Source organism: Kogia breviceps, chromosome 8, assembly GCF_026419965.1.
Source record: "Kogia breviceps isolate mKogBre1 chromosome 8, mKogBre1 haplotype 1, whole genome shotgun sequence".
Classification (NCBI taxonomy): Eukaryota; Metazoa; Chordata; class Mammalia; order Artiodactyla; family Physeteridae; genus Kogia; species Kogia breviceps.
Window position 1 is genome coordinate 59,031,526 of NC_081317.1, and position 21,237 is coordinate 59,052,762.

Consider the following 21,237-nt stretch of genomic DNA (forward strand, 5'->3'; position numbering starts at 1 on the left):
AAACCTCTCTGAACCTCAGTTTCCTCATCTGCTGAGTGAATAAAATAATGGCAGCTGCCCCATAGGATTGTTGTGAGGATTAGGTGAGAATCCATCAAAGCCCCTAGCCCTTAGTGTGACTAGCACATAGTAAGTCCTGAGGATTGTCAGCTCCTGCTGGGGGTATGAGCCCACGACTTTCAGCTACATAGGAGAAAATAAATGCCTCATATGGCAGACAGACAAATTAGCAGGCCTATGTACAAAAATTGAAGAGGCCATTTACCTGAAAATCAAGGTGGAGAACTGGCTTTGGGGAGAGAAATCCCATGAAATACTTCTCAAGAAAAGAGTTAAAAAATTTTTTTCTACAGTAAAATGAAGGAAGAGGAGAAGATGGCAGGGTGAAAAATCAATCAAATGACCTTGGACACCAGGTATAGGGGTACCTGTGGGAAGGAGATAAGAGGAAGGGCTGTAAAGCTACGGGTCAGACACAACCAAAAAGGGTATTAAAGAGAGGGTTTGATACCAAGGCCTGAATAGAATTTTAGGAGTATGAATGATGGTCTGGGACTACCACGTCATAAATCAACGAGGTGACTCAGACGAGATCATAGACCAGAGGAACAAAATTCAAATGGATATTAATAACACCTGACCTTGGATATTAACCTTCAGCACAGCTATTTGTAATGTAAAATTCCTGGTTGGACAATCCTATCACCATCTTGTTCTTTTTTATTTATTTTATTTTATTTTTTGAGAGAAGGAGGTAGCAAGGGTTGGCTTTAGAAAGGGAAAAAAATAAAGGCAATTTATTTTTTATTTTTTTAAATTAATCGTTATTGGAGTAGTTGCTTTATAATGTGTTAGTTTCTACTGTACAGCAAAGTGAATCAGCTATACGTATACATATATCACCTCTTTTTTTGGATTTCCTTCCCACGTAGGTCACCACAGAGCACTGAGTAGAGATCCCTGAGCTATACAGTAGGTTCTCATTAAGTATCTATTTTATATAGTATCAGTAGTGTATATACGTCAATCCCAATCTCCCAATTCATCCCACGTTTGGTCTTTGAGGGCAAGAGAGTTTGGAAAGGTTCGGAAGTGCTGAGCTATCAAGTATCGTGATGGTGTCAGGTTTTGTTTTCTGCGAAATATTTGAACTAATTTTATCAGCAGCATTTCTCTCGAGCTATTTACCACCTGAATATTTGTCAAGGCCTTCGGAGGAGACAGCAGGACAAGCACATCTGAAATTCTTTCTATTTGGAGTGCAACTTGGGTGGGGAAGGCTCTCTGGTGACAAGGGTGGGGAGCTGACAGTAGACGTTGCTGTGAGAAAGACGGGATTTCAAGAGCTGTCATCAGGATTGCGACGTCTGGTTGCAGTCGATATTTTTCCAAATGCCAACCACACGAGGATTTAAAAGAATGTGCAAAGAAGCATGTGGCGTGCTCCTCATGAAGCAAGAGCGGGCTAAGTGGCTCGCTCAGCATCATTCTCCCCCAGCCAATCGTGAGCTTGGGCACCCCGATCTCTTCCCTGCAAGGCCTTTGGCCACATGCCCTCCTATACAATTGTGAGGAGGTTGGATGAACCATGATGGTATTTAAAGCACTCTTCCATGGCGCTCTTGCAGTTGTAAGATTTCCCAAGAGGCAGTTGCCAAGATTATGTTCTTTCCCACTGGCTTTTAATTTGTAAATGTTAATGAGCTTTAGATATGGCAATATAGGTGGCTCTCCGCAAGGTGGCCATAGATGAGACGGTCTCATGGAAATCTGCAGAGTGTACTCTCTGCCATCATGAAAGATGCTTTAAAAAGGCATAAGATCAGATTCTCTTATTGTCAGCGTGCTGCTTGCAGAAACTCTGATTTTAAAAGAAATCTGTGAGTCAGCTATGTTCTTATAGCGACTTGAAAATCACACAATTTTTGTTTAAAAGTAAACCACCCTTAAAAATGAAAAGGAAACAGATCAGTACTCACTGGACCATATTTCTCTTTATGTTTTTATCCACCCTAATCATGCACACCATGCTGGCTGCCTTCCCAGATTCTTAACACTGCCTTGACACTCTTTTCTCTTCTCCTGGTGTAACAGCCCTATTTGAATGATTAATTCTGGGACACCTCTTCCTCTCAATCCTAGAAGGCAAACAGATCCACCCTTTCTTTGGCATCAAAAGAGTAATCAATGGTGTATTAGGATCCACTTCTATTTCAGTATCGGGTCCTTAATAAAAGGAGATTTACTTGAGAGTAGCTCAATATCCATTTTATGAATAAAACTGTACACAGATAAACTAAGCCGTTAAACTTCACATAGATGATAAATTACAGACATTTCTAAGTGAATTTGCTACCAAGTTCTTTTTTGTTAAGCTATTAGGAAGGGTTTCAAGGATGGAGTGAGCCTGTTACCTTTTGTTTTCAATTTTTATTATCTTCCTCTTGCTTAATAATTCTCTTCTTAAGAGTTGTACTTTGTTTTATTGAGCCCAAGGCTAAGCTGACATCTCTCCATTGCTTCTTTCCAAGTTGTGCACTGTTGGGAAGCTTCCAGATGCCCAGCCCAAGAACCTCAGTATGCAAGACATCTAGTATCACCAAGGTTGCCCTGTCTGCAGAACCTTCTACAAGGTCTTCTTTTTCTTGCTTGCTTTTTCTTTTCTGGACTTTCATTCCCTTTTTGATGCATTTCTCCCGTCTTGCAGCTGTAGTTCATTTATGCCAATTATTTTTGTTGTGGTGTAATATTCCACTAAAGGAATATATCACAACGTTTTTATCCCATCAAGAGACACTTAGGTTGTTTCCATCTGGGGGCTCTTACAAACAGTGCTGCTGTGAACTTTCTTGCACATGTAACCTGATACCCTTACATAAGAATTTCTTGAAGATTTAGACCTAGGAGTGGAATTGCTCTGCCATGGGGTGTGCTTGTCTTATTAGATAATGCCAAACTATTTTCCAAATGGGTTGTCCCAAGCAACTCCCTATTGAAGGGCTCCTGTGTGCCCAACTCTGTGGTGGCCCTGTGGCCAGCAAAATACAGCCCTGTCCCTCCCCTTACAGTGCTTACTTAGGTTCCAGTGGGAAGAGTAGTTCTGTCAAGTCACCTTCCAGATAAACAGGAACCACATATGGGGGAATTTCCGTCTCCTCTCTCTCTCTGGGATCACTCCTTGTCTGCCTGGTGTGGTCAACAATCGGACAGAAGCTCCACATTTCCTTTTGTGTTCTCCGAAGTGGTGTTGTTATTCATCCACTTCTCAGTTAGCCTCTTCTTTGCATTGAAAAGAATTGCCTTGGGCTTCCCTGGTGGCGCAGTGGTTGAGAGTCCGGCTGCAGATGCAGGGGACACGGGTTCGTGCCCCGGTCCGGGAAGATCCCACATGCCGTGGAGCGGCTGGGCCCCTGAGCCATGGCCACTGAGCCTGCGCGTCCGGAGCCTGTGCTCTGCAACGGGAGAAAGAATTGCCTTCTGAAAAGTATCTCCCAGATTGTAACTCTTTTAGGAAGATAATTCAAACACTTCCTGGGTAACTCTTAGGGGCCAGTGCATTTGTCCCTGCCCTCAGAGACTGTAGATTATAATAAGGGAGACAAACTACATAGTCAGAAACAAACAACAGGAGCCTATTTTAACGGCCCTTGAAGAAAAGCAAATGCTCAGGTTTTTTGCCTTTTTTTCCAGCTAAAGCAGACGTGAAAGGCCGGTGCTTTGTGCGAAACATCGTGGCACCACTATTTCACTGCCCTCTGTAAGTGGATCGAGCTGGGAGGGCTTAAGATGCCCCACACTTATTTATCTATGTATTAATTCAACAAATATTTATTGAGTGGTTGCTACATGCAAGCCACTATTTTGCTATCTTGACCTTTGGGAGCTTACATTCCAGTGAACCCACGCTTCCCCAGGGCTGTGTCACTGCCTGTCTCCTTGCCTGATGTCACCTTAACCATACCGAACCCCAAGTATATTACCAACCTTCCCTGAGCCCTGGATAAAATGTTTCCCCCCCTGCACTTATATAACACCCCTTTTCCAACAGTACTCACCTGCTGTTAGGCACAAAGTCCCACCAGCTGCCTGGATGTATTCACACCTTGTGTGTCTACAACTTCCCCAGATCTTCCAGACATTGGCCCAAAATAATGATAATTAATTACTATTTAAAGAGAGGTAACAGTTTAGAAAAATGTTTTTTACGTCCACGATGGTATACTTACTAACAAAGTTAGACGATACACAAATAGGTATTTTTATCTTTATCATTATTATGTTGTTCTCTATTTCACAGATGAGGAGTCCAAGGCTCAGAGAGGGGAGGTGACTTGCCCAAGATCACATAGCTAGCAAGTTAAAATGGTCAAAGTTTTGTTCTGCATGTTTCCCTCTCTAATTTGACCCCATCTCCCATCCCACTGACTATTCGAGTCCCAACCAGACGTGCTCCTTCTCCCATTTCCATGTCCAGTTCTAAACCAAGCTGGATATTTATTTTTAAACATGACTCTGGATCCTTGGGGACTTCCTACTGATGAAGCAGCCCATCCTTGGGTTTCCCAGCAGTAAGATGTGAGCCGCAGGCATGACCTAAGATCCCGAGACATCCAGAAATGTAGCCGTCTTTCACCCTTCCTTGGATGCCCATCCTGTGCTATTCACTGTAGGAGCCACGGGTTACACGTGGCCGTTTAATTAAAACTAAAATTCAACCAAAAATTCAATTCCTCAGTCGCACTAGCCACATTTCAAGTGACTACTGTGTGAGGCAGTGTAGATTATAGAGTATTTCCTTCATTGTGGAATGTTCTATCGGATGATGCTAGTTTCAGCCATCTCCACACCCCCATTGGCGCAGGTGTGACAACCACCTGCTCATAAGTGGGTTTTAGTCATAAATACATGTTGGGATTGAGGGCTGAGGTCCATGGGTTTAAAAAACAAAACAAAACAAAAAAACAAGAAGGAGAAGCTGCAGACCAGGAATAAAAGAGAGGGGGACGAGGGCAAAGGGCCAAGATGTGACACGCCCCTCCCTAGCCAAAAAGGGAACAGGAACATAAATTGACATGAACTGGATGTTGTGGGCCAGTCAGAGGTGGCCACAAACCACAAATGCAGTGAGACTTGCCCTGTTAGGAGGTGTTAAGCCACCCACTGCAGTTTGTACACAAAATGGTTGAGAAGGTATTCACTCTGCAGATGCTTTGATAATCTAGAGCACAGGAAATCAGGTGACCACAGCAAGGAAAATCCAGGGTCAGAGAACCTGGGCCCTAGTGTGGCAGAGATCTGGGCACAGATGAGGTGGGCTAGTGGCAGAATCCAGCTTCCCCCGACCTGGGTTCGAGTCACTGCTCTGCCCCTTCCTGGCTGTGTGGCTTTGTATGCCTTACTCAGATTCCTGCTCTGAGAAGCAGGAATGGAAAAGCCTTCTCTGCAGCATAGTTGTGTGGATTAGAGGTTATGATGAAAAACACCAAGCCCTGCAGAGAGCCCCGGAGATGGTACCCCTTCTACCACTGAGCTCGGCAATGACTCAGTGTTCTGGTACAAAGTTCTAGGCAGGGGTAGTCCAGGCAAGATGGCATTTCTCAGGCAGAACCCCCTCTGACCATCTCCCTTGTACAGTGAGAGAGAGAGGGTCTCAACTCTGGGAGGATTACTCTGCTTTCTTGTTTTCCGAATAGATGAATTCAAGGTTGGCTCAAAGTGAGTGAAGACGTTTCCCTTTCATTCTGACCTGCCCGGGTAGACTTTTCTATTTACATCACCAGCTCATCGGGTCAAAATCTGGTGCAAGTATTAGGCAACAACTGGTCTCTCGTTTGTTTTTTGCTCCTTGTCTTTAGCCCGAAGCTTTCAATTCACCTTTTGTAACCCCTGTGCCACCTTAAGTCGTGTGGTTAAACTGTCTTTCCCTTGGCTGCTTCTTCCAGGCTTCCCCATGGTTAAAGACCCAGAAGCATTCTAGATCTAGGTGAAAGGTCGTTTTTTTGTGTGTGTGTTTGTTTGCTTGCTTTCTGTGATGCTATGCACCATTTAAAATTTTCCATTAGCCTGTGGCTCAGAGGTGAGTCTAGTTACTGGATTGAGTCCCTTTTTTCCAATATATCTAGAAAATTGTACATTATTTGGATAAGAAGTAATGGCAGAAGCCAGAATTATTCCTATATCCTGTCCTCAAAGGGTCAAATGATGCTTTTTTCCCCCTTAATTAAAAAAAAAAAAAAAGAAAAATTGGACTTCCCTGGTGGCGCAGTGATTGAGAATCTGCCTGCCGATGCAGGGGACATGGGTTTGTGCCCCGGTCCGGGAAGATCCTACATGCCGTGGAGCAGTTGGGCCCCGAGAGCCATGGCCACTGAGCCTGTGCATCCGGAGCCTGTGCTCTGCAACGGGAGAGGCCACAACAGTGAGAGGCCCACGTACCACAAAAAAAAAAAAAAAAAAATTACCTAAGAAGGAGGAGAAGGGAATTTTGTAAATTGAAAATTAATCAAGCTCTCAGCAACCCTCTCACCCAGAGTCAAAATGATGCCATACCACAGTGACATAAGGATTTTAAGATCCCTGGTTAAATGGGTCAGGTTACATACAAAATATTATTTTCATTATCATTAAAATAACCAGTAAGTAGGGAATTTTCACCTGCATTCAGAACTTACAGCACACCACAAATAGCCTTTTATGTCTCAGCTGGTAAAACCATAAAGAGGTTGTTATTCTACAAAACAGCTTTTCATAGAAACCTAATTCAATTTTAAGGAAATAAATATGAAGGGAAAAATACCTGTTCCTGGTCTTTCAATAGCTCTGTCCTCCCACTCCTACTGAGTCAAAGTTCCTTTATCCTTCCCTAAAAGGCCTCAGGAGTTTCCAGGTTGTCTGAACAAACAATTGTCATCCGTTGTTTGATATGTAGCTTCTGCCAGAGGAAGATCCATTAAGGGATGCTTTGGGAGAAATAATCTATGGAAAGTGAAACCATCTTATGATGTTAAGATGTTACCATCATATGTGATTGGTTGTCAGTTCTCCTGAGTCCTCTTTTTGAAGTAATTCCATTAACAACAGATTAATACAGCTCTGCTGGTAAAGTACAAACGGCTACAGCGGTGTCTCTCCATCATTTCGAATAAATCTCCTCTTTTCTAGAGAAAACACGCACATCCTTTTCTAATGCTATTGAAATTAAAAACATTTAATATCGGGCTTCCCTGGTGGCGCAGTGGTTGAGAATCCGCCTGCCGATGCAGGGGACACGGGTTCGTGCCCCGGTCCGGGAAGATCCCACATGCCGCGGAGCGGCTGGGCCCGTGAGCCATGGCCGCTGAGCCTGCGCGTCCGGAGCCTGTGCTCCGCAATGGGAGAGGCCACAACAGTGAGAGGCCCGCGTATCGCCAAAAAAAAAAAAAAAAAAAAAAAAAACATTTAATATCAAACCCGAATCAAATCAAGTCCGAAGTACAAAGTGCTGGTCTACCTTCAAATCACACTCTGATTTCCCTCTTCTGTGGGGCTGGGGGTAGGTGGGGATGATGGGTCCCTCCAATTAACAATCACTGTCCTGTACACATCTAATTTTTCTTCTTAAATGGCTATATGATCCATTGTTAGAAGATGATGACTGTTCACCTAAATGAATCTCAGTCAATAGAATTTTATACAGTTGTAAGAATGAAGTGGTCTGGCAGGGGAAGGGAGAAAAATGGTGAAAATATAACGATAAGATAAATGGGTACATTTATTGAGCCCTAAATATGAACCAGACATTGTGATAAGCCCCTCACAGGCATTACTTAATCGAATGTTTATAATTCCACTATGAGGCAGTTATTACTCCCTTTAGAAAGCTGAGGGAACTGAAGCAAAGAGCAGTTAAATAACTTCCCCAGATCATAAAGCTCATAAGTAGCTAAGCAGGGTCCCAAGTAGACAACCCCCACTGTCAGGTAATTTAGGCTGCCTTTTTTTTTTTTTTTTTTTTTTTTTGCGGTACGTGGGCCTCTCACTGTTGTGGCCTCTCCCGTTGCGGAGCACAGGCTCCGGACGCGCAGGCTCAGCGGCCATGGCTCACGGGCCCAGCCGCTCCGTGGCATGTGGGATCTTCCCGGACTGGGGCACGAACCCGCGTCCCCTGCATCGGCAGGCGGACTCCCAACCACTGCGCCACCAGGGAAGCCCACTAGGCTGCCTTTTTAATCTTTGCATCTGATCCTAACTACTTAATTTGTCAATTAGTTATTACAATGGTGATTACATAATTGTCATCCAAATTGGGACCATTTTGAGTATGAAAGTGGTCAAAAATTATGCCAGGACAACAAGCATAAATGGGGGCTCTCCTAGGGAAATCTAGGTGTGCAGTCAACTTAATTATTAGGAGCTTGGAACATTAGTTTCTGTAGGAAGTGTCACACGTGGGAATTAGAATCCCAGGCCAATCCATTCTTCTCCTTTCTCTTAAGGTTTTCCTTCATAGGTGCCAGGACACTGTTGCCTTCACAATAAAATATTAAAGCAACATGCTCCATGCTCCAAAAATATAGAATTACTTCCCTCATTAAAAACTGCTGTTTGGGGCTTCCTGGTGGTGCAGTGGTTGGGAGTCCGCCTGCCGATGCAGGGGACACGGGTTCGTGCCCCAGTCCGGGAAGATCCCACATGCCACGGAGCGGCTGGTCCTGTGAGCCATGGCCGCTGGGCCTGCGTGTCCGGAGCCTGTGCTCCGCAACGGGAGAGGCCACAACAGTGAGAGGCCAGCGTACCACAAAACAAAAACAAAAACAAATAAAAAAAAACCCTGCTATTTTAACAGGGATTTTTAAAAATGTAGCAGGTATATATGCTGATTAAAAAATATTCTTCAATGATATTAAAAAAATTTAAAGGTACAAAATAAGGTACACAGTATATGATTATTTGGATAAAACAAAAGGATTTTTATAGATCTGCATTGTGTGTATATGTGTGTTAATATCTATGTATGCTTCTGCATGCAGAATACATCTTTAGATAATACTCACAAGAAATGTTTAGTAATTGTTACATCAGCAAGGAAAAGACTCCTGGAATCTGGGGTAAAAGGGAGACTTATTTACACAGTATATCTTTTTGTTCAGATTGAATTTTTTGCCACCAGTGTGTTTTATTTTTCAAGTGAGAAGAGAAACTAGTTAAATAAATACCTCCCATTCAGTGAAGTTGTATCATAGCCAGTAGGAAAGCAATCTGATTAAAGTAATTGGCACTGATTTTTGAATGACTAATAACTTTACCTCTTTTAAAAAATTGGCATTTTCAGAAGGGGATGCCTGGGAACCAAAGTGAATCTTTAATCGGTAGAATTTTAAGCAGCGTAAAACAGGGAAGTGAAGAAATTCAAGGGAGGGTAATCAGTCTTGCGGGAAATAGTATCTCCTAAGTTGGTTGCTAGTCTTTACAGTTTCTTCCTTTTCTCCAATTATGAACCCACAGATTTTCTAAAATGTGCACTTTTTTATGATGGAGGAAGTTTAAGCTCCAACAATGTGGGGAAGAAAAAGATTGAAGAAGATGCAATCATTTATCAGTATAATTTCTATATAAGAAACTGTATTTGCTCAATTTGGAGGCTTAGGAGTATATGGAATTTTCTGCTCTTTAATTATGCACCCCAAAACTGCTGTAGCTTAAACTTCACCAGTAGTGGAGGAAAAGATCAGAGGTGTGCAAAAGAATTCATTTTGGCCATGTGCACTGATAAAATGCAATGCAAAACTGGGTTCTTAAACTAGTGCCTTAAACACTACGTAATTCAAACAGAAGCAATCAAAAATTCTTGGATAATATATTGGCATTAAGTATATTTTATATGAGTATGACAGAGACTTCTGGTTTCGAATCTAATACCTGCTCTTCCCTTGTTAACAGTAATAGAATCTTGATTTCATTTAGGACAGTAATTTTTCTTCCTAAAAGACTACATTTCCTAGGCTCCCTTGCAGCTAGGTGCAGTAATCTGACAAAGGTTTGGCTAATGAATTGTAAGTGGAAATGTTCTGAGGCCCTTCTGGGGAAGCTCCTTAAAGGGAGTTAACCAAGCTAGGAGGGCTTTCCTTTTTACCTTGGCTTTCCTCTTTCATGCTTGGAGAGAACATATGATGACTAGAGGGATATCATGGCCTCAGGATGGAAGAGCAAAGAGCTAGGAAGAGCCTGGGTCCCTGGTGACTTTGAGAAAACATGCTATGAGCCCCAGTGAGCCAGAGGTAGGATTTCTTTTAGAAATAATCTCTTATATGTTTAAGCCATGGAAGCCAAGTCTCTGTCAATTACAGCTAAATGCAATTCCTAACTGATCAAACAAGTTACTTCTCTCCTTTGGGAGAAAGAATATGGTGGAATAAAATGAATATAACACTCATCCACCATCATTCCTAATCTGTGCACTTCGCTGTGCCTGCTTTTTGTTTTATTTTGTTTTTAATTAATTCAATTCAAAAAAGACATTTCACCTTTTAGAACAACCCAGAAGCTGAGTCTTCAGTTCCTCATGCTCTAGAAAAGTTCCTCCCCTTTATGAACAACCCATCTTTCAACTCACAGAATCCCCAATTAATCATCATTTTGTTCACAAGACAACTCTGGGGGACATTTACTCAGACAGTGTGACTGTCACCACAGTTGTTGGAACTCAAGTTCTATACACAGATGAACTTTTCTCACTTGTTTATTTTCCAGGTGGGGTGTCTCATTTAAAACAAAGCCTTTGTAAGTCCTCAGGCCCTAAATGTAGGCTGTGTTACGGATATCCTTTGAAACTTCTGTCTTCTTTTCTCCAGGAAGGAGAGGAGGTAAAAGCTTGACTGAAAAGAAAAAAATTTTAGAAAGAAAGAAAGGAAAAAAGAAACAAAACAAAAACCATATTTTTAACGAGGATTTTTGAAAGTCTTGGAAAATGTTGTGTTCAATCACATAAGGCCCCACTGTTTTAAACATATTTTACTATAATTTTTCCTTCAAAATTCTGACATGCGAAGTTGAACAGGGCTCTTTCAGTGTACAACTCTGGGACATGGGGAAATAAAAAGAACAGTATTCCAACTAATGCATGCTCAGTGGGAATCATAATATCGCATAATTGCTTGAAATCCACAGGCTGATCCGATGTCATCTTCAGAAATATGCAAGTTTCCCTTTGTTTTCTGACTTAGAGATATTTTCTTGCTTTAGGGCTTAACCCTTCAGCTCCTACCCCTAATTATTGAAACATGATGAAAAGTGAGCATAGAGCTGCCCTTCCAAAACCCGCCCCAAATGCTGGGTAAGATCCCCCCAAATCTGCCAACTTTTGTTCTAACAGAAACACACAACATGTATTTAACTTTATCAGTGAACCTCAAGTGTTCCTTTTCACCCATTTCCTTTTCTACCTGTTTCCAAATGCACACACACACTCACACACACTCACTCACACACACAGCCCGTAAACTTTCCACAAGAAACTTTGCAAGAACAAAGATTTGCTATTTCAGAGCATGTAATGACATGTTTAAAAGTTCATCAACTTCCCCCTTTAAAAAAAACCTGGCAATGAGTCTAAAATAATAATTCAGAAAGATTTAGAGAAAAAAAGTCCTTAAGACGTCTTCCTCTGCAACATTATGTAAATCATAAATATACCCCTGGTCTGGAAGTGATTACAACAAGCTATGAGACAAAAGATATTCCTCAGCAGACACTGTTGACAATGGGCTCTGTTCTCCCCTCAGCGTATAAGAGGATTGGGGAAGGTAAGTTCTCATGAGGGCTAAGAAGAGTTTCATGCCATTAGGAAGAACTCCCAAGTGAATGTGTTCCAAGAATTAACCCTAAATCCTGGGACATAACTGATTGCGTGGACTCGGGACAGAAAAGTGTCCTCTTATTCAAGGTGAATGAGCCTCTGGGTGTTCCAAGCATTCCCTCACTCTTCTCCAGTTTCCCTTTGCTTCTCAATTGTCATTGTTCCTGAGCTTCCAAACAGGATTCCTGGAAGAGGAGGAAGCACTATATAAACAGTTCATTCTAGAAGTGTGAGTCATCCCTGAATCAGCTCCCCCATTCCTTATATAAGGAACGCCCATTCAGATTTAAGCTTCTCAATTACTTTTAGAAATCATTTCTTTGTTTTGTCTTTCCCCATACCTTTTTCCTGAGGGCAAAGGTTTAACTTTTTCACTCTTCTCAAAGCATTTCAACACTTGGGTTGGATATTCAGTTAACAGAACATCTAGAACTGCATTTTGCTTGATCGTATAGCATTAGAAGCTAAGGCCAGCCAACTCAAAGGGACACTGCAGTGCCATTTTATAATTAAGCAGAGTACCCACTGGACCGCATGTTATAACAGATGTTTCCTGGCCCCAGGTACTAATCCAGCACAGAGTAAAACTGCCCAGAGCCTCTCCCTGAGCCAAGATGGGTCAGTGTCTGGAACAACTCCTGTCTAGTGTCTCTTACTGTAATTAGAGGTTGAGGCTAGCTTTTGGTCATTAATTCCATTTGAAAAATAGCCATGGCTAAATTAAAAAAGAAAAAAAAACCCATATATCACAGTACTTTTAAAATTGAAAAGCCCAGTAAGAAAATGGAGATAATTTATTGGTGATTTATTATTTCGAGCAGTGTTTTAGACCTTATATAAATTCTGTACAATGATTTGCAAAATTCTTCAAGATGTTTTGCAAAATTTTCACTCCATTTATAAAATGGATAAAATTAGAGGTTCCTTATGCTTAGGCTGGAAAAGAGTTTATAGATTGGTTTGTACCAGGAAATCAAACTCATATGCTGTAGCGGCCAGTTGATGAATGAACAAGGCAACCAAGGGCAAGAAAACCATTCTACCTTTTTAAAATCTAGTTTTCTTTCATTTGCTTGTTTTCAATAAGAGACGTGGATACAGGAATATCTCTCTCTACTCTGAGAAAACAACAACAGATCAAGCAGGGCTTAAGTTCCGGAAGTGTGCACCCGAGGTCAGCACAGTCCTTGCATTTGGCATATGGAGGCTGCTCTCAGCCCACTAAATGATGCTGCCCCTGCTGTTTCTCTAGGAGCTCTTGGACCTCCCCACGATACAGCAGCTGGCGAGAGTAGGGCATCCCCAGGATGTTGTTCTAGCACAGAGGTATCCATTCTGATGGGTCAGTTCCCATGCCTTAGTACTTAAATGTTTCTAATATCACCCTTGAGTACAAGTACATAGACAAACAGAAACTGGTATCTTGCTTCTGTGTAGGGCAGACTAAAGGTCAGTAGAAAATGATGAAGTCATTGGAGCCCTGGAGAGCCCATGCCATGTTAGAGGGTTCAAGGGGTAAGCTACTACAAATTGAGTAGGAATATGGGACCCCTGTGGCCAGATCTGCTGATTTCTCAAGAGAAAATAAAAACCTATGTTCTTATATAAAATCTCCCAATTAAATTGTCACTTAGTAAGGGGTAAACAACATACATCTGTGGTCCAAGTCCAGCCTAGGTGCTCCAAATTTGCAACCTAATGTTTAAGTGACTTGCCCAACCATCACTCAAGTGACTAGAGGCAGGTCAGAACTAGAACCTAGAGTCTCTGACTCCCCAGTCCAGAGAGATCTTTCATTAAAACAGGTCCTGTAAACCACTGAATAGCCTTGAAGAGAGATTTGTAGACTGCATACCCTAAGAAGTAGGTACTTAGATATTTTTAGTATTAACAGTTCTTTACGTGAGTGTTTTCTCCTACAACAGAGAAGTAAAAACTCATTTCCAAAGCTGACATATAAAGAGGAAAAGTTGACAAAAGTTTCAGAGATAACAGGCTATGTACAACTATAAGAAAATGTTGGTCCTCTGGCTGGTTGGAAATTACATTTTAAACAAAGAGATGGATAGAACTCCAAGAAGGATTTTAAAACATTTAAAGCATCCTATGTTGAGGGTGACCCATAGCTGGGTAAGAAAGCATGCAAGTCTACAGAAACCTCACCATTAGGAGTGATGTAGTTTTAATGGATTTCCAGTTTCAAATGATCCTGAGACCAATCTGTCCTTTTCATAGCTGTTCTTTACCTTTGTTATTAAGCAAAGTTGTGCCTGGAGTGAGGTCAAGTATTTATAAGGTAGATTTGTTCATGAATTAACTAACATGTATTGAGTACCTCCTATGAATGAGACCAAAATCCCTAACACCTGATATCATCCCACCCTCCACATGACTTATCTTTTACTACTTATACTATTATTCATTTATTTTTTTTAAAAGACCAATGTGCAAATGGATAACTAATAAGAACCTGCTGTATAAAAAATATATATATAATATATATTATATATAAATATATATTTTAATATAATATATAAATATATTTTTATATAAAAAATATAAAATAAAATTCCAAAAAAATAAAGATACAGAAAAGAAAAAAAAGACCAATGTGCTCTTTTGCCTTAAATACAAAAAAAACTTAACTAACTTTATATTGGGACAGGGGTCACATCGATGAATTAAGTAGTCCTTGATCTTAAGTCTCCATGGACCATTAATACATAAAGAACTAATTTTAATAAAAATGTTGGAAGTGCTGTGATGAATGCAAAGGAAAATTAATTTTCCTCGAGTCAGCTGGGGGAAGTGAAAAGAGCCTCACCCTGGATGTGAGATTGGGTTGAGCCTTAAGGAATGAGCAGGAATTTTCAAGGCCAAAAAGGAGGGGAAGGTCATTCTAGGCAGAGGAAGCAGCTGGAAGAAAGGCCCAAAGTCCCAAAGCATGTTGGGCATTTGGGGAAGGGCAAGTGGTTCAGTATAGCTAAAGCTAAGGACTCATGGGAAGAGTGGCAGGAAAATCTGACTGGGCTCCGTTTTAAATAAAATATTACATAGTAGTGAGGATAACCTCTTACACTGGAGGTAAGGGGCACTGCCAAAGGTTTTAGAGCTGGAGAGTGTCAGATCTGTTCTATGTTAGAGGAAGATCATTTTGCCTTCAAAAGGGTGGTGAGGGAAGGGACTGAAGGGAAGAAGGTCAACTTGGAAGCTGCCCAAACCCTTCAGACAAAAGATGATGAAGTATAGTCAGCCCTCCATATCCATGGGTTATAGTTGAAAAATAAAAATTCCAGAAAGTTCCAAAAGGAAGCAGCCGCAGGGCACAGGGAGATCAGCTAGGTGGTTTGTGACCACCTAGAGGAGTGGGATAGGGAGGGTGGGAGGGAGGGAGACGCAAGAGGGAAGAGATATGGGAGCATATGTATACGTATAACTGATTCACTTAGTTATAAAGCAGAAACTAACGCACCATTGTAAAGCAATTATACTCCAATAAAGATGTTAAAAAAAAAACAAACTTGAATTTGCCAGCAACTATTGACACAGCATTTACATTCTGTTTACAAGTATTTACATAACTTTTACATTGTATTAGGTATGATAAGTAATCTAGAGGTGATTTAAAGTATATGTGAGGCTGTGTGTAGGTTATATGCAAATACTGTCATTTTATATAAGGGACTTGAGCATCCCTGGAGTTTGGTATTCTGGTGGGGGCCATGGGGGCCAAAACCAATCCCCTACTGGTATCGAGGGACCACTGTACTGAATTAGAGAGTAGCAGCTGAGGTGAAAAGGAAAAGTCAGTTCTGAAAACCATTTCTGAGGTAGAAACAATAAAACCTGGTGACCAGTCGGGTAAGGAAAATGCGAGGAGTAAAGATTGAAGCCAAAATCTTTCACTTGAGTGCCTGGGTGGAAAAAATGTCATCTATCAGGACATAAGGGGAAGCAGGGCTTCTGGAGGGTGAATGTGGGAGAAGGGAGAGCTGGGGGCCGGTGGATGAGCCCTGGCTTGGAGATGTTAAGGCTGAAATGGCTCCTGTAGACTCTAGTAGGTGAACCTCACCTAGAAAGCATTAAAAACTGGAAATGGGGCTCAAGCAAAAAATATAAGCCATGAGCTTGACCCTTGTATAAATACTCTGGAAATGCCCTTTAAATGATATGGATGGAAACTACTTATACTGAGAACCCTAAAGGATAATAATCAAATAATTTGAGAACTGGTAGCAAAAGAAGGCACAAAGCAGCACTTCAATCAGCTTCCATGTCCTTGTCTTTTATACAATGAAACTGGGAAATTATTAAAAGAGCACTGGGCTTGGAATCGTGCAGACTTAGGTCTGAATCCTAATCACGCTATTTACTAGATGTTTGACTTTGGACAAGTTATTATTTAATCCCTCTTAGCAAGACACTTAGGTGTTTTGAGGCAGACACTATTCTGCCGACTGGAAATATAATGATAAACAAAGGCCCTCAAAGAGCTTAAATTTCCTTTTCTGTAAAACTAAAAGATTATAATGAGATACTATATTTCAAGCACCCAGCACAGCATAGAGAGTACTAAGACCTGTCAACTTACTATGTGCCAAGCACTTTCTATTCATAGGCTCGTTTAATTCTTACACCAAAACTATGAGGTAGACATTAATGTTGAGCCATTAAACAGTTGGGAAAACTGAGCTTATGTGCCTGCCCAATTTCATAGGGAACAAATCAAGAGTCTTCTGATTCCCATAATGCTGCACTTCACCTTGTTTCCTTTGCCAAAACCAAATGAGTGCATGTAGCCAAGGGCACCTTCTCTCTTGATGCCCTGAAACTATGAGTAAGTGAACTAGAAGTTATCATCCAGTGAAGTACAAAGTAAGTTGTGATATATGGCATATTAACACGAGGATAATCAAAATTCAAGCTAGTCAAGATAGTGCTGGCATGAGTTTCTTTAAAAGATGTTCAGAATGACTGAACCAGGTATAATGTACTACAGAGGCTCTTCATTAGTTCATAGATGGCCAAGGTTACACAGTCATACACGGTGGCCATGGCTGTAGCTACAGAATCTTTTTCCTACTTCAAATCAGTTTTGGAAGTAGGTGGAGAAAAAAAATTTAGTGAGTCACTAATACTAAAAGCATTTTGGAGGTAATTTTCTCTGTTAAATAATGAAATACAATTGCTTAAAAGTCCTTCTGGAGTGGGAATCTTTACGATTCTATTACCTTTTTTTTTTTTTTTTTTTTTTTTTGCTGTACGCGGGCCTCTCACTGTTGTGGCCTCTCCTGTTGCAGAGCACAGGCTCCAGACGCGCAGGCTCAGCGGCCATGGCTCACGGGCCCAGCCGCTCCACGGCATGTGGGATCTTCCCGGACCGGGGCACGAACCCGTGTCCCCTGCATTGGCAGGCAGACTCTCAAGCACTGCGCCACCAGGGAAGCCCTCTACTACCTTTTTATGTCTTCCTCTTTGCTATCACTGTAAATCTTCCTCTCCATTCCCATCACACTGGCATAGTTCAGGCTCTCTTCCTTTCTCCCGTGGATAGCTCTCAGCCACTTGTGCTCTTTCTGCTGATCACGCCAACTGCACCAAGTCTTTATCCTGTTCGGTAGTTCCCCTTTGCCTAAAAAGTCTACCCACATTCATGCACGAGCACAACTTGCTTACGTTTTGAACTTCATTCCCAGCGCACAGAACATCTTAGGTCCCAAATGCACCATGCTATTTCACACCTCTGATCCTTTGCAATTGGTAGTCCCTCTGCATGGCATGCCCTTCCCTAAGTTTATCTGATGAACTCCTACTCATCTTTAAACACACAGCTCAAGCGTCATCTTCTCTGAGAAGCCCTTCTTTACCTTTCCATGTCCTATTCTTTGTATCCCACAAGATTCCGTTTATTAGTAAACCTGTCACACTAAATGACTTGTACTTGTTAACATGTTTATTTCCCCTAGTAGACTCTGAGCTCCTGGAAAGAATGTACATTATCCTCTACATTTTTGCATCTCCATACCCAGGAGAACCCTGGCATATACAGTAGGGGCTCAGTAAATACTGTGGCAGTAAACAGAGCTGATTCCAGTCGTCATTATCATGGTCATCATCCCATGGTTAGTGGACGCCCACAGGAGTATAACTTGTTGGTAGGTGTTACATTTGGTGTTTAGAGTGGTCGAAGGAGAGACAGCCAGACTCTTTGCTGTTTCTGATGAAAAGGAACGAGGGTCTCTCTAAAACAGGAAGGAAAGCTAGAGGAGCCTGAAATGTGTTCATTTTGTCACTTTTGGATGCCAGAGATTGGGATTTTAGTGCAGGCCAAGCCACTTATCTTAGAGGGTTCTGACAAATTTTCTGGGAAAAATAAAAGAAATGAATAAAATTAAAAGCTGTGGTCAGAAGGTTACAGAAAGGAATGGCACACATTTCTGCTGGGGAATAGGAAGTGGTCTTGTCTTCCGCAGCAGGGCTGTCTAATAAATCTGGAGAGTTTTACTGACTTCATAGGTGCAAAAATAACCACCCGGAGAAGACATCGGGTTTCACTTATTTTTTTGGAAAGTAATTTTTCACAGACGCGAGGTTAAAAGAAAGTGGTTGCACGGGCTTCGGCTGTGGTGGTGTGTCTTCTGGTATGCGTAATGCAACTGGATCTCAATTCTGGGACGATGCCCAGTTTCAGAGGTCTAAAGCCTCTGTTGAAAGCCATGAGGACAGAGTGTTGCCAAAGTTTTATGTATGCAACTGTAGACCGGTTGTCTTAGTGCAAGGAGAGACTTTGATCAAGAGCGTCTGGAGGGAGGGGTTTCATTAAACGCTGTTTTCAACCCTTAATTCTACAGCTTTTATGTCTACTTGTTCCTAAGTCTAGCACAGACCCCAAACGGCCTTGACACAGAGAAGCCCCTCCCCAAACCCACGTCTGGCTCTCCGGCAGCAGCAGTGATGGGCACGGAAGGGGTTCTTGGGTAGAAAAGATACACGGTTTGGAAGGTTTTGCTCCTTACTCCCTGGATTTTGGTCTCATGTTGGACCATTCAAAGAGGAAAATGCTGGAAGCTCTCCCCCTCCAGCCTTATGTCTGTGATTCATTAGGAAAACTTGAAAACTTCCCCTACATAGAGACAAGCTTTCCTGAGAAAAGGCTTGATAAGAGTGTATGTTTGTTGGATGAATTCTTCCTTTTAAAAACATCTGGCCAAGAAGAGAAAATTCAGCCAGTCTTAGAAGGTTTAAGTGTCCCTTTCTGAACTCCTTTCAATTGTCCTCATAATAATGGATGAGATGGCAACTAGGTAATCTTTTTAACATTTTGCAACTTCCATGTTCAATTCTCATGGTGAACCTGCAGGGACCTTCTCCCACAGGGCAAGGTAAACTTTTTTTTTGTACGTTGATATTTCTTCTATAAACCAACGGGAACGCAGCCAGAGGAGCTGTGATCTTGGCCACATCATTGGCGAGTGGAGCCACCTGGTGTGTGGGAGGGCGATTATCCTCAGAGCCCCCAGCAGTCTCCGTGAAAGTGGACTGGGGTCTCAGAGTACGATCATTGGATTGGGAAGCAGGAAATAAAATCTAACACCACTGCATCTTAAAGAACCACCTTATTTGCAAGATGACAAAAATAAATGAGTGGTTTTCAAGTATGTGTTTTAGCGGCAGAATCCGTTTTCAAAGGAAAGTCGTAAATAATACATTAGTAAACATTCACTGAGTCCTTGGCATGTGCAGGGTATTTGGCTAAGCCCTTGACATGTACAGTATTATTGAATGTAATCTTCACTACTCTTAACAGGCACTGTTATCATGTCTATTTTATAGACGAGGAAAGTAAGGGATCAACTTGCTCCAGATAAGGCACTGTATAACCCACCATATAAAGCAGATCCCAGTGGGGCTCTTGTGGAATTAGGGTTAGAATGCCATGTGCCTTTAACCCCTGCTGCCTTACTCCTCTGTCAGCTTCTTCTGTCTCCCTAAAGCAACCCCAAATCTTCGTAGAGCAGAGGTTCGAAATCTTTTGACTGGATAACTCCTAAAGTTTCTTCTCAGTCTAATGCCCATTCATTCTGATCCTGGAGACGTAAACCATGGTAATCCTCCGAATGAGCTCCTTCAGACTGGATGTTGGCAAACGTTGCTCTTCTTAAATGGCCTGACTCAAAGTCACTTTTCACATACCTTTAAAGAATAGATTTTTCAAATTACTTTGCTCCACTAAACATAGGGGTGAATTCCAGGAATTGTGCAGATGTAAATATTCTGATGCTACGAGATCAAATGTGCTGTTTACGTTAAAACTGAGGTGCCCAAGTCAGGACTGCTTTATATTTCTTTCATAATTAAGTTATTAAGTATTCTATAACTCACACATTTGCTTATGCATTTGCTGGCCAATTGTCTCTAATCCAGCTAGGCGAAAGCATTAGGTGTTAGAATTTTCACCTCTCACGTTAGCTAGATGTCTGTCTGGGTATTGGCTCACTCAGAGAAGAGGGTTCATCAAGGAAAGGGGGAGACTTTTGATGTCTTTGTTAGCTGTTCACAAAGGGAAAAAGCTGCACAGGCTGAACCTCTTAACTCCTAACTCACATCAGACATCCCCAAATTGCATGATTTTAGTGTTGCCAAGGTGGGGTGGGGAAACAGCTTCCTTCTTACAGTGTGGTTGGGGGTATAGATTGGTATAAAATTATTGGAGGGCAATTTGGCAATAGCTATTAAAAATGAAGTGCTCATACCCTTTGACCCGATAATAATCTACCTTCTGGGAATTAATCATAGAGAAATACTCCTACAACTGCTCAAAGATGTAAATGTACAATGATGTTTGCAAGGATCTGTGTTATGGGGAAAACTGGAAAGGCCCCAAATGTGCACTAATAGGCAATTGGTTAAGGAAAGTTTGGTTCGGCCATGGAATACAATACCACGGAGCCGTTAAAAAGAAGATTAAAAGGAAGATCATTTTTTATAGACTGGCATGGAAATATGTGTAAGACATACTGCTAGGTGGAAAATAGCACACTTCAAAGTTGAGAATATAATCCCATTTTTGTAAAATAATAAATAAATTTTAATATATGCCTTGAAAAAAATGTTAACTGGTTTTCTCAGCTGTGTGGGATTATGAAAGATTTTCACTTTCTGTGCTGTATATTATAATGTTTCAAGTTATTTATGGATATATACTATATACATGCTGTTACTTTTATAATCAGAAAAAAAATAGATGATGCAGTGGCTTGGTCCTTCTAGAGACCTGTTAAGAAAGTGTAGAAGCCTACTCCAAATCCGTCAACTCGAGTAGAAAACAAAACATAGCTAATGTGGAGCAGTGATGCAACTTAACCAAAAGGAGGACCACACATGGAAATTATTCTGGCCTTTAG

The 21,237-nt window shown here is 41.5% G+C and overlaps 1 long non-coding RNA gene across 1 annotated transcript in view; it reads right to left on the reverse strand.

The window, feature by feature from the left end:
* Positions 1–788: 788 nt before the first annotated feature.
* The window catches only part of LOC131760944 (uncharacterized), a 65,483-nt gene continuing 45,034 nt past the window's right edge, over positions 789–21,237 (reverse strand). The window contains exons 3-6 of the long non-coding RNA XR_010841966.1: positions 6,797–6,975; positions 4,056–4,165; positions 3,076–3,452; positions 789–1,861 (exon numbers count right to left, since the gene is read on the reverse strand). This is a non-coding gene — a long non-coding RNA (uncharacterized lncRNA). The remainder of the gene's footprint in view (positions 1,862–3,075; positions 3,453–4,055; positions 4,166–6,796; positions 6,976–21,237) is intronic.